Here is a 10,968-nt window from a genome sequence, read left to right on the forward strand (position 1 = left end):
CATCCTGGGACAGAAGGTAAATTTGTATAACATTATGACTGTGGGAAGCTGTGTCTGAGGGGCATTCTTCTCTTTTCTGATGGTTCTCTGCTTTCAGTATCACCTTGATCATTGGCCTCTGCCCTCTCCCCCTCAATTATCAAAGTTTCTGTGGCTAGTCTACTTGGTGATCAGTTCTCCTTGGCAAAGGCAACAGAGCTCAGCCACCTTCCCCACTGATGCGCCCCAGCACAGCTTGGCTCTTGAAGCATATCCCTCAGATCTTGATGCACTTGCCACCTGATCCTGGGCTTGTGTCGCCGGGCCTGTGGCCCTTGAATCCAGGCCAATTCTACCCTCTCCATGACTACCTTGAAAATCAATTTACTGAAGATCAACTTTCTAAAAATCAATTCACCGGGGTGCCTGGCTGGCTCAGTTGGTAGAGCATCTGACTCTTGATCTCAGGGTTGTAAGTTTGAGCCCATGTTGGGTGTAGAGGTTACTTAAAAATAAAATCTTTAAAAACTTTTATAATACAAAAATAAAAATTAACTCACCGGATGGCCAACCAATCAGAAGTTAATTCACCAAATCACACTTTTCCAATTTTACCAATTTACCAAAAACTTGATTCTTTAAATTTATAAAGTTTTTGTCACTTTTTCTCTTTTTAGATTTTATTTATCTATTTGTCAGAGAGAGAGAGAGCACAAGCACAGGGAGCAGCAGGCAGAGGGAGAAGCAGGCTCCCTGTGGAGCAAAAAGTCCAACTCAGGACTCCATCCCAGGACCCTGGGATCATGACCTGAGCTGAAGGCAGACGCTTAACCGACTGAGCCACCCAGGAGTCCCAAGTTCTTGTCACTTTATATGTTGAATTAAGTGGTTTTACAGCGTTGGAGTTTCCTTTTAAATTTTAGTTAGTTTTCCTTTTGTCTTCACATTAGCTTTTAAAGTAATGTTCAGTTTGCCAAATGTTACGAATACAAGAAGATGATAATGGCTGTAGAGTTTTTAATTGTCCCAAGTGTCCTCACAAAAACAAATCAATCGGGATAGCAAAGAAAGGTAACCAGAGACAATGTCTTTAACAAACTAGGGACAAAGCAGTCCCTGGAACTCTAGAATATGAATGGGTAGGTCCGAACAACCACACAGGATCCTATAGGTTTTAGCCCTATGTGGAGGTAGTAGAAGGATGAAAAAGGAGAGTTTGATGTTTTTAAGATCTCAGAAACACAGGGGCGCCTGGGTGGCTCAGTTGTTAAGCGTCTGCCTTCGGCTCAGGGCATGCTCCCGGTGTTCTGGGATGAAGCCCCACATCAGGCTCCTCTGCTGGGAGCCTGCTTCTTCCTCTCCCACTCCCCCTACTTGTGCTCCCTCTCTCGCTGGCTGTCTCTCTCTCTGTCAAATAAATAAATAAAATCTTTAAAAAAAAATCCAAATGTTCCCCAAGACAATAAGTATCTCTGGATGAATAGGCATAAGATCACATCCAAAGACATGTGATAAAGAAAATATTAAGACCTTTAGTACATTAATATTTTTTTAAGATTTTTTATTTATTTATTCGACAGAGATAGAGACAGCCAGAGAGAAAGGGAACACAGTCAGGGGGAGTGGGAGAGGAAGAAGCAGGCTCACAGCGGAGGAGCCTGATGTGGGGCTCGATCCCATAACGCCGGGATCACGCCCTGAGCCGAAGGCAGACGCTTAACCGCTGTGCCACCCAGGCGCCCCTAGTACATCAATATTTTATAATAAAATATTATCACTATATGTTTCACAGAGACATGCGACTTCCACCTGCCTCTACTGAGTATTTCTCTCATAATGAAAAAGTACGTTAATATGTTTTCCTAAATCAAAGGTCAGTTTTCTTCTTGAGACCAATTACATTTCTAGAACATGAAAGCAGCTTCCAGCACTATGTATTTAAAATTGTAATCTTTTACAGTTTTAACTCCTACCTTTAAATCTTTGATCCATTTTGAGTCAATTTTGAATATGATAAGAGTCCAACATCATTCTTTTGCATGTGGATATACAGTTTTCCCAGCACCCTTTGTTGAAAGGTCAGTCCTTTCTCCCATTGAATGATCCTGCCAGTCTTGTTGAAAATCATTGATTATATAGGCAAGGGTTTATTTGGGAGTTCTCTATTTTATTCCATTGGTCTATGTGCCTGTCTTTATGTCAGTTCCACACCGTTTGGATTACTGTAGCTTTGTGGTAAGTTTTGAAATGAGTAAATGTGACACCTCCAACTCTTTTCCTCTTTTTAAAGATTGTTTTGGCATTTTGGAGCCCCTTGAGATCCCATATGAATTTTAGGATGGATAATTCTATTTCTGAAAAACAAATTAGGATTTTGATAAGGATTGCACTGAGTCTGTAGATTGCACTGGATAATATTGACATTTTAATAATATTAAGTCTTCCAGTCCATGAACACGGGATGTCTTTCCATTTATTTACATCTTCTTTAACTTCTTTCAGCAATGTTTTTTATCTTTTTCCCCTATAGGATAGAACAATCATATATAAGATTACTTTATTCCTGCATCTTCTCAATTGTTTCTTTCCTGTATTTGCCCTTTTCCCTTCCTACTTGGCGAGATTTGGCTTTACGTTCAAGGATCTCTTCGCGATCTTTTGCAGGCTAGTGATAACCGCCTTGCTAGGGTGAATGCCCACATGGACAGTTGTGCCATTCGCCTTCTCTCACTGTACTCACTCAATGTAGATGACATACTCCTTCCTGTAGACCTGGACAACTTGGCCAATTTGCTGACCTTTGTAGTGTCCTCACACAACCTGTATGTACTTCATCGTGCTTTCATATGAGCACGGATCAAACGTTGTACTTCAGTCTCAGCTCTTTGGAAAGAGGGAAAGACATACTCTTCCTGAGCATGTGGGAAGGTGCATTTGAGATGCCTTTTATGGTTCTTGCTCGGGTCAAAAGTCACAAAGATTGAACTTCATTTTGGCCGCTGGCACTTCAGAAATGGCCACAAAAGGTTCAGTGATGTCTTTTTGGTTTTTGGTGCATATGGCATTCATCTCCTTGGTTGGGTTAATTCCTAAGAATTTTATTCATTTTGATGCTATTATAAATAGAATTGTTTTCTTTTTTAGACTGTTAGTGTATGTAAACACAACTGATTTTTTTATTGAAGTGTAGTTGACATAAAATATTATATTCATTTCAGCTGTACAACGTAGTGACTCAACATTTATACACATCCGTAAATGACCAGCATGATAAGTCCAGTTATCTGTCACCATACATTAGTTATTATAATATTATTGACTATATTCCCTATGCTGTTGTTTACCTCCCCATGACTGACTTATTTTGTAACTAGAAGTTTGTACCTCTTGGGGCGCCTGGGTGGCACAGCGGTTGAGCGTCTGCCTTCGGCTCAGGGTGTGATCCTGGCGTTATGGGATCGAGCCCCACATCAGGCTCCTCTGCTATGAGCCTGCTTCTTCCTCTCCCACTCCCCCTGCTTGTGTTCCCTCCCTCGCTGGCTGTCTCTCTCTGTCAAATAAATAAATAAAATCTTTAAAAAAAAAAAAAAGAAGTTCGTACCTCTTAATCCCCGTCCATCTATTTCACTCATCCCTTCACAACTCCCCCTTCTGGTAACCACCAGTTTGTTCTCTGCATTTATGAGACTGTTTCTGTTTTGCTCATTCATTTGTTTTGTTTTTTAGACTCCACATATAAAAGAAATCATATGGCATTTGTCTTTCTCTGTCTAAATTATTTCACTTAGCATAATACCCTCTAGGTCCATCCATGTTGCTGCAAATGGCAAGATTGCATTCTTTTTTGTTGCTGAGTAATACACCACATTTTCTTTATCCATTCATCAGTCAATGGACTTAGGTTGCTTCCATATCTTGGCTATTGTAAACAACGCTGCAATAAATATAGGGGTGTATATATCTTTTTGAATTAGTGTTTTCATTTTCTTCAGGTGAATACCCAGAAGTGGAATTGCTAGATTCTATGGTATTTCTGTTTTTAATTTTCTGGGGAACTTCTATACTATTTTCCATACTGGCTGCTCCAACTTACATTCCCACCAACAGTGTGCAGGGTTCCTTTTTCTTTACATCCTCACCAACTCCTGCTATTTCTTATCTTTTTGATACTAGCTATTGTGACAGGTGTAAGGTGATATCTCATTGTGGTTTTGAGTTGCATTAGAAACACAATTGTGGATTTGTGTGGATTTTGTACCTTGCTACTTTGCTAAATTCATTTTTTTATTATGGTTTTTTTTTTGTGTGTGAAAACTTTAGGGTGTTGTACTCATAAGATCATGCATCTTTGAACAGAGATAATTTTGCTCTTTCCAATTTGGATGTCCTTTTTTTCCCCCCTAGGTTGTTTAATTGCTCTGGCTAGAATTTCCAGTGCTATTTTGAGTAGTGACTAAAGCAGGCATCCTTATCTTGTTCCTGAAATTACAAGAAAAGCTTTCTGTCTTTCACCATTGATTATGCTGTTAGCTGTAGGATTTTCATTTATGACTTTTATTATGTTGGGTTCATTTCCTTCTACTCCTAGTTTGTTGAGTGTTTTCACCATAAAAGAGTGTCAAAATTTTGTCAAATACTTTTTTGCATCAATTGAAGTGGATCATTTGGGTTTTTTCATCCATTCTGTTAGTGTCATATATAACATCAATTTTCATATGTTGAACCATGGTTGCATACCTTGAATAAATCCTACTTGGTGTGTATTCTTTTAATATGCTGCTGGATTCAGTTTGCTAGTATTTTGATGAGGATTTTGGCATCGATATTCATAAGGGATATTGGCCTGTAGCTTTCTTTTCTGGTAGTGTCTTTGTCTGGCTTTGGTATCGGACAACAATAGCGTCATAGAATGTTAGGATGTATTCCCCTCCTTTCAGTTCTTTGAGTTTGAGGAGGATTGGTATTAGTTCTTTAACATTTAGTAGAATTCACCACTGAAACCATCAACTCCAGGGCTTTTCCTTGTCCAAAGGGTTTTTGTTGTTGTCGTTACTTATTTAACCTTACTAGTTATAGGTCTACTCAGATTTTCATTTCTTATTGATTCAGTTAGGTAGGTTTTGTGTTTCTAGGTATTTGTCCATTCCACCTAGGTTATCCAATTGGTTGATTATCCAATTGTTCATGGTACTGTCTTTTAACCCTTTTTGTCTGTGTGGAATCAGTAGAAGTGTCCCTAATTCATTCTTTTTTTTAATAAAGATTTTATTTATTTATTCAAGAGAGAGAGAAAGCATGTGAGCAAGCACGGAGGGGGGGGCAGAGGGAGAAGCAGACTCACCACTGAGCAGGGAATCCTACAAGGGGCTGGATCCCAGGACCCTGAGATCATGACCTGAGCAGAAGGCAGATGCTTAACTGACTGAGCCACCCAGGTGCTCCCCCAATTCATTTCTAACTAGTAATTTGAATCTTCTCTTTTTTCAGTCAATCCGTATAATGGTTTCTCAATTTTGTTAATATTTTTGAAGAAGCAACTTTTGGGTTTATTTATTTTCAGTATATTTTTCTCTTTTCTATTTTATTTATTTCTGTTTTAATCTTTATTATTTCCTTCCATCTGCCAGCTTTGAGTTGTTTGTTCTTCTTTTGCTAGTTCCTAAGGTTGTAAAGTACGTGATTGGTTTGAGGTCTTTCTTCCTTTTTAATGTAAGTGTTTGCAGACATAATTGCCCCTTAGCGCAGCCCTTACTGCTGGTATGCTGCAACTGTGTGTTGTGCATTAGTTTTCATTCATCTAAGTATTTTCTAATTTCCCTTGTGATTTCTTCTTTGATCCATTCGTTGTTTGAGTGTTTTACTTAATTTCCACAAATCCGTGAGTGTTCCAGTTTGTCTTCTATTGTCTCTAAATGATGTTTTAAATTAATGCCTCACATTTTTAAATATATTCTGCTGGCATTTAGGTTAAATGCACTATCTGGAGGTTGTGGTGGTTTTCATTGATCGATCAAGGTACATTCCACACCTTTTGAGGTTAAGTCTCTCTATGGCAATGCTTGAAAGGTGAAAAGATTTGTTAAATTTCAAGCTAAGAAGACATTCTCACACCAGGCTTTAAGAGAGCTTTACAAAATTTCCTTCTACGTTTCCAGCATGTAACACAACAAAACTGAGGTATATTTAAGATGTAATACTGGCAACAGAAGAGAGAGAAAAGAGAAATAAATAAGGGAAAGAGAAATAAATAAGGGAAGGCTTCCTGGAGGAGATGACACGGGAGCCAAGACTGTCCAATAGCACGAAACGAGTCAGAGAGAACAGCACCACTCTCCATTTCCCCAACTCTTTGTCCCAGCAAAGCCTCCGCCTGAGGCCTTTCCCCACTAGTGAGATTCTGCCCCTCCCCGGACCCCACAGGAAATACCACCTTCCCCTGAAGCCTTCATGCCCCCTCCTCCTCCAGCTGCCAGCAGAATTGATTGCTTTCCCCTTAATATGACCACCCCTCTCTAAAGATCACTGAATCACCCCTTAGCATTGAGTCACATTTTATATATTTTTATATATGTATATGTGTTTATTTACTTTTTCCTTTCCCCCTGAAAGGCCTATTGTTCAATGTTCAGAAATCATTTAGTTAAATCCTCTCCTTTCATAGGCGAGAACACCAAGACCTAGAAAGGTTCTGTGAGCAAGGTCACCTAACTCACTATTAGAAAAGATAGTTTTAAAAAATCCAGCCCTGAGGTGAGACGTTTTGAGCAGACTAGCTAGAACCATGCACATTAAATATACTGTCAAAGGTTCAAAACATCCAAAATAAAAACCAATAAATCACTAAAGTAATTAGTAAAAATTTATTGTGCACGCACCAAAAATACAGTTTGCAAACCAGGAGCTCTCAAACCAGAGCCTGGAACGAGGCTCAGGGGTATAGTGTTATAAAGCAACTTACGCCGTGAGAAAGCACTGACTTTATTCTTCACAGATTGGCTGCAATATGAGAATTTTCGATGGTTGCTTCACAGCAACCGTGGGAAACAGTTCAAGTTTTGCTTATCAGTCCATACAAGAAATGATCTAGGTCAAGTTAACCTTGCAAAATAAGCTAAATTAAGCTTTGTTTGTATGATCCTACTGGTTAGTCTGCTTAGAATTTTCAAAGCTGGTTCGGTTTTGATTTTAATAGGCTCTATCTCCCAATAAATGCCAGAGAGCCAGCGAAAGCTCCCGAACACAAAGCAGCGCTATCTGCACGGCACTAGGACCCCGGGGGCGCCAGGTTAGCGCTCCCCGCCAAAGGGTAGTGGCTGGGGTTTGAGGTTCGGCGGCAGCGGAAAGCAAGGGGCGGGCGAGGCGGGTGGACGGGTAACGACGGTCCCGGCTGCTCTACTCCGCCCCCGGGACCGCGCGGACCTAGGCGGGCGTGCGGGGAGTGGGAGTCGGGCGCCCCCGGCTCAGCGCCGCCGCTCCCCGCAGCGCACTTTGCTGTCGCGGGGACGCTGAGGGCGCCGGCTGTGTCCCGGGGCGCGGCGCCTGGTGGACAGGCACGTCGGAAGCGGGAGAGGAGAGCGCGCGCTTCCGCGGGGATGGGCAGAGACACGCCGCTGACCGAGCCGGGGCGGCTGCGACGCGGAGAACGGGCCAAAGCGGGTCGGGAAGCGGGCGCGCGCGGAGGGGTGGGGAGAGCAGCCGCCAGGCCGGGCGGGGGCGTGGCCCGGCGCGCCGAGCGGAGCGTGTGGGCGGGTCTCACGGGCCCGGCGACTGGGGCTGGAGGGGGGCGCCGGGGCTGGTGCGGAGGGCGGGGGGAGAGCGAGGTCGGGAGCAGACGCCGCTGAGCCCCAGGCGAGAGAAGGCGAGGTCGCCGGGGACACGCGGGCCAGCACCTGGCTGGCCGTGGGGGTGTGGGGAGCCCAGGGGGCAGGGGTGCAGGGGTGATCTGTGGGACAGGGAGGTGCCGACGGAGCCTCCCAGCACAGCACCGCCTCCGGGCGATGTAGGAAGGACGCTGGTGGGGAAGACGGGTCTGAGGTGTTTGAAGGACACCAGGTGGACGGTTACTATAAAGGTCTGAAGTCCACGACAGGGCGCTGAGATCGTTTAGGAGCGGATCCCGGGAAATGAGAGCAAAAGGACTGAACCTCAGGAACCTGGACGGTTGTGATGCTGGCTAACGGAGAAGATCCTGGGAAGGAAACCTGAAAGCGAAGAGCAGGTACTAGAAGAGATGGACAGAGAAGTGTTCCAGAAACTGAGGTTAAGAGGGTGACCTAAACCAATGGTAGCAATGACTTTAAAAGATGAAGGAAAGGCAGGTTGAAATGTGGGTTTGGAAATCAGGGAGACTTGGGGAGAGCAGGAGCAGGACTAGGACGAGCTGAGAAGTAATGGGGGCTGAGATGGCCTTTGACTTGTCTTTGATTTCTCATCGCTGGTGCAGAGTAGAGTTTGAACTAAATTGTGCTGTTCTTTTAGGATGTCTGAGTATACAGGGACCAAGAGAGCTGAGGTGTGTGCAGAGCCAAGAAAACTGTGGAAGGCTTCTTTCTGTCAAGTTGTACAGAGGAGGACCCTGAGTACACCAGCTTGAGGAGACCAGAGATAATAGCAGTGAGGGGTGGAGGAGTGAGCTGTGAACAAAAACAAGGACTGTTGTCACAGAGACAAAGGAAGGGATGAAGGGTGGGAGAAAGGACAGGCTGTGTGTGTGACAGCTTTTGTTTCCTCTTTTCTTGGGAAAGTGGAAGGCGAGGTCGTCTGCTAAGAATGAGACGGTGGACAAATTGGGTAGGAATTAAGAAAGTGACATCGTTTAAAAGGCAAGTTGCTAAGGTAATTAGGTGCGAGAAATGCCCAAAGACAAGTCATAGGAATGGTAAATTATTGAGGACCTTATACAAGATTTTGTAGGGTCACAGGTCTGCTCAATGGCATTATTTTGTCTAGCAGTGATCAGCTGCTGGACAGCAGAGAGTGCTGGATGCCAGCCTAAGGAGTTGGGGTTTATCTTCCAGGCCACCGGGTCCCAAGTCCTGCTCACCAGAGTCTCCTAGAAATCTTCCCTAAAGCACAGATTCTGCAGAATCACTGCCCAGAGATTCAGATCCTGCATGGGTGGTGAGGTCTGGAAATCTGTATTTTTAATTAGCTCCCTACTGGTTCCCATGTAGCCAGGTAAGAGTTGGCAGATCCTGAAGATTTTTTTTTTCCATTTTATTGAGGTATAATTGACAAATAGGAATTATATATATTAATTATATATATTTAAGGTGTTCAACTTGATGTTTCGATATATGTATACATTGTGAAATGATTGCACGATCAAGCTAATTAACATATCCAACCCCTCACAAGGTAGCCAGAGTTGTTGTGTGTGTGTGTTGAGAACACTTGAGATCTACCCTTCACGAATTTCAAGTATGCAATACAGTATTGTTAACTATATCACCACGCTGTATGTAAGATCTCCAGAACTTATTCATCTTGGATAATTGAAAATTTCTATCCTTTGACCAACAGCTCCCCATTTCCACCTCCCCCTAGCCCCTAGTTATCACCGTTCTACTCTCTACCTCTATGAGTTTAACTATCTTAGATTCCACATGTAAGTGAGATCATGCAGTATTTGTCTTTCTGTGTCTGCCTTATTTTACTGCATAATGTTAGCTATATAGCTAATTAGCATATGTATTATGTATAATATAATAATATATTTTATATATACATAATCATATGGTGATTCTATTTTTAATTTTTTGAGGACCCTCCATACTGTTTTCCATAATGGCTATGCCAATTTACATTCCCACTACCATGTACAAGGATTGCCTTTTCTCCACATCCTCAGCAACACTTATCTTTTGTCTTTTGATAATAGACGTCCTAACAGGTATGAGATGATATCTCTCCTCATACATCAAGGAGCTTTTTCCCCCTATGTTTTCTTCCAGGATTTTATGGTTTCAAGTCTTATGTTTAAGTCTTTAATCCATTTTGAGTTGATTTTTGCATATGGTGAGAGACAAGGGCCCAGTTTCATTCTTCTGCATAAGATATCCAATTTTCCCAACAATTGACCCTCCTTTCCCCATTTTGTGTTTTTGAAACTCTTATTGAAGACCAATTGACCATAGATGCACTGATCTATTTCTGGGCCCTGTATTCTGTTCCATTTGCCTATATGTCTGTTTTTATACCAGTACCATATTGTTTTGATTGCTTTGTAATGTATTTTGAAATTAGGCAGGCCTCTCTCCCATGGGGCTGGAGGGTCCCTTTTCTTCTTAGCCAGGGCTGGAAGCCAAGATCAGCCCTTGTCATTGTCAGGGCTGCCACAAGCTGGCAGCCTTGTTTTCCTGCCTCAGACATCTGGAGTTGCTGGGAGCCCCAACTTGGTCTATAGTGGCATGCCAGCCCCACAGCCACACTAGGGTCTGAAGTGGTAGCATGGGCCTCTGGCTCCCCCTAGATAGTGCCAGGCTCTCATGGGCTGATCCTGGCCTGTGTTGCCCCAAAAGTAGCTTAGCCCCCTGCCTACCGCATAGGCAACAGCTAACAAACACACCTAAACAAGTAGTCATCTACCACAAAGATGTCTGCGAGGGAATGGGGCCTCTCACCTCCTGCTCTCCTACTAAACAACTTCTTTGGCCCCGGGGGATATCACTGGGAGAGGAGAAGGTGTCCAAAAGTGGGGACTTCTGTTGTAGAAGGGGCATCCGAGGCCACCTAACTCAGGAAGGATCACCATTTCTCCCTGTGTGGATTAGCTTGGGTATTACCAATCCACTCCATCCACCCACTCAGAGTTGCCTCCTGCATAGAGTCCCATACAGGATTGTGAGGTGTGGGGTGGTGAGGAAGAGCTGTGAGTGGGTGCTGGAGAAGAAGGAGCACCACAGGCATCAGGGCAAAGAGGTCAGACCTGCCACTCAGTACACCGGCTGCAAGTGCAAGCCCCACTTGCAAGCTGTTAGCTGTATCTAA

At 43.3% G+C, this 10,968-nt stretch overlaps 1 non-coding gene and 1 pseudogene across 1 annotated transcript; one reads left to right on the plus strand and one right to left on the minus strand.

Moving 5' to 3' along the window:
• Positions 1 to 2,536: 2,536 nt before the first annotated feature.
• LOC123791052 (large ribosomal subunit protein uL24 pseudogene) lies at positions 2,537 to 2,994 on the minus strand (annotated as a pseudogene).
• A 7,233-nt stretch (positions 2,995 to 10,227) lies between these two features.
• On the plus strand, positions 10,228 to 10,352 carry LOC123791088 (small Cajal body-specific RNA 20). Its single transcript, XR_006779281.1, has one exon.
• The last annotated feature ends 616 nt before the right edge of the window (positions 10,353 to 10,968 follow it).

This window comes from Ursus americanus, chromosome 32 (genome assembly GCF_024610735.1).
Source record: "Ursus americanus isolate L20-20 chromosome 32, mUrsAme1.1.p, whole genome shotgun sequence".
Taxonomy (NCBI): domain Eukaryota; kingdom Metazoa; phylum Chordata; class Mammalia; order Carnivora; family Ursidae; genus Ursus; species Ursus americanus.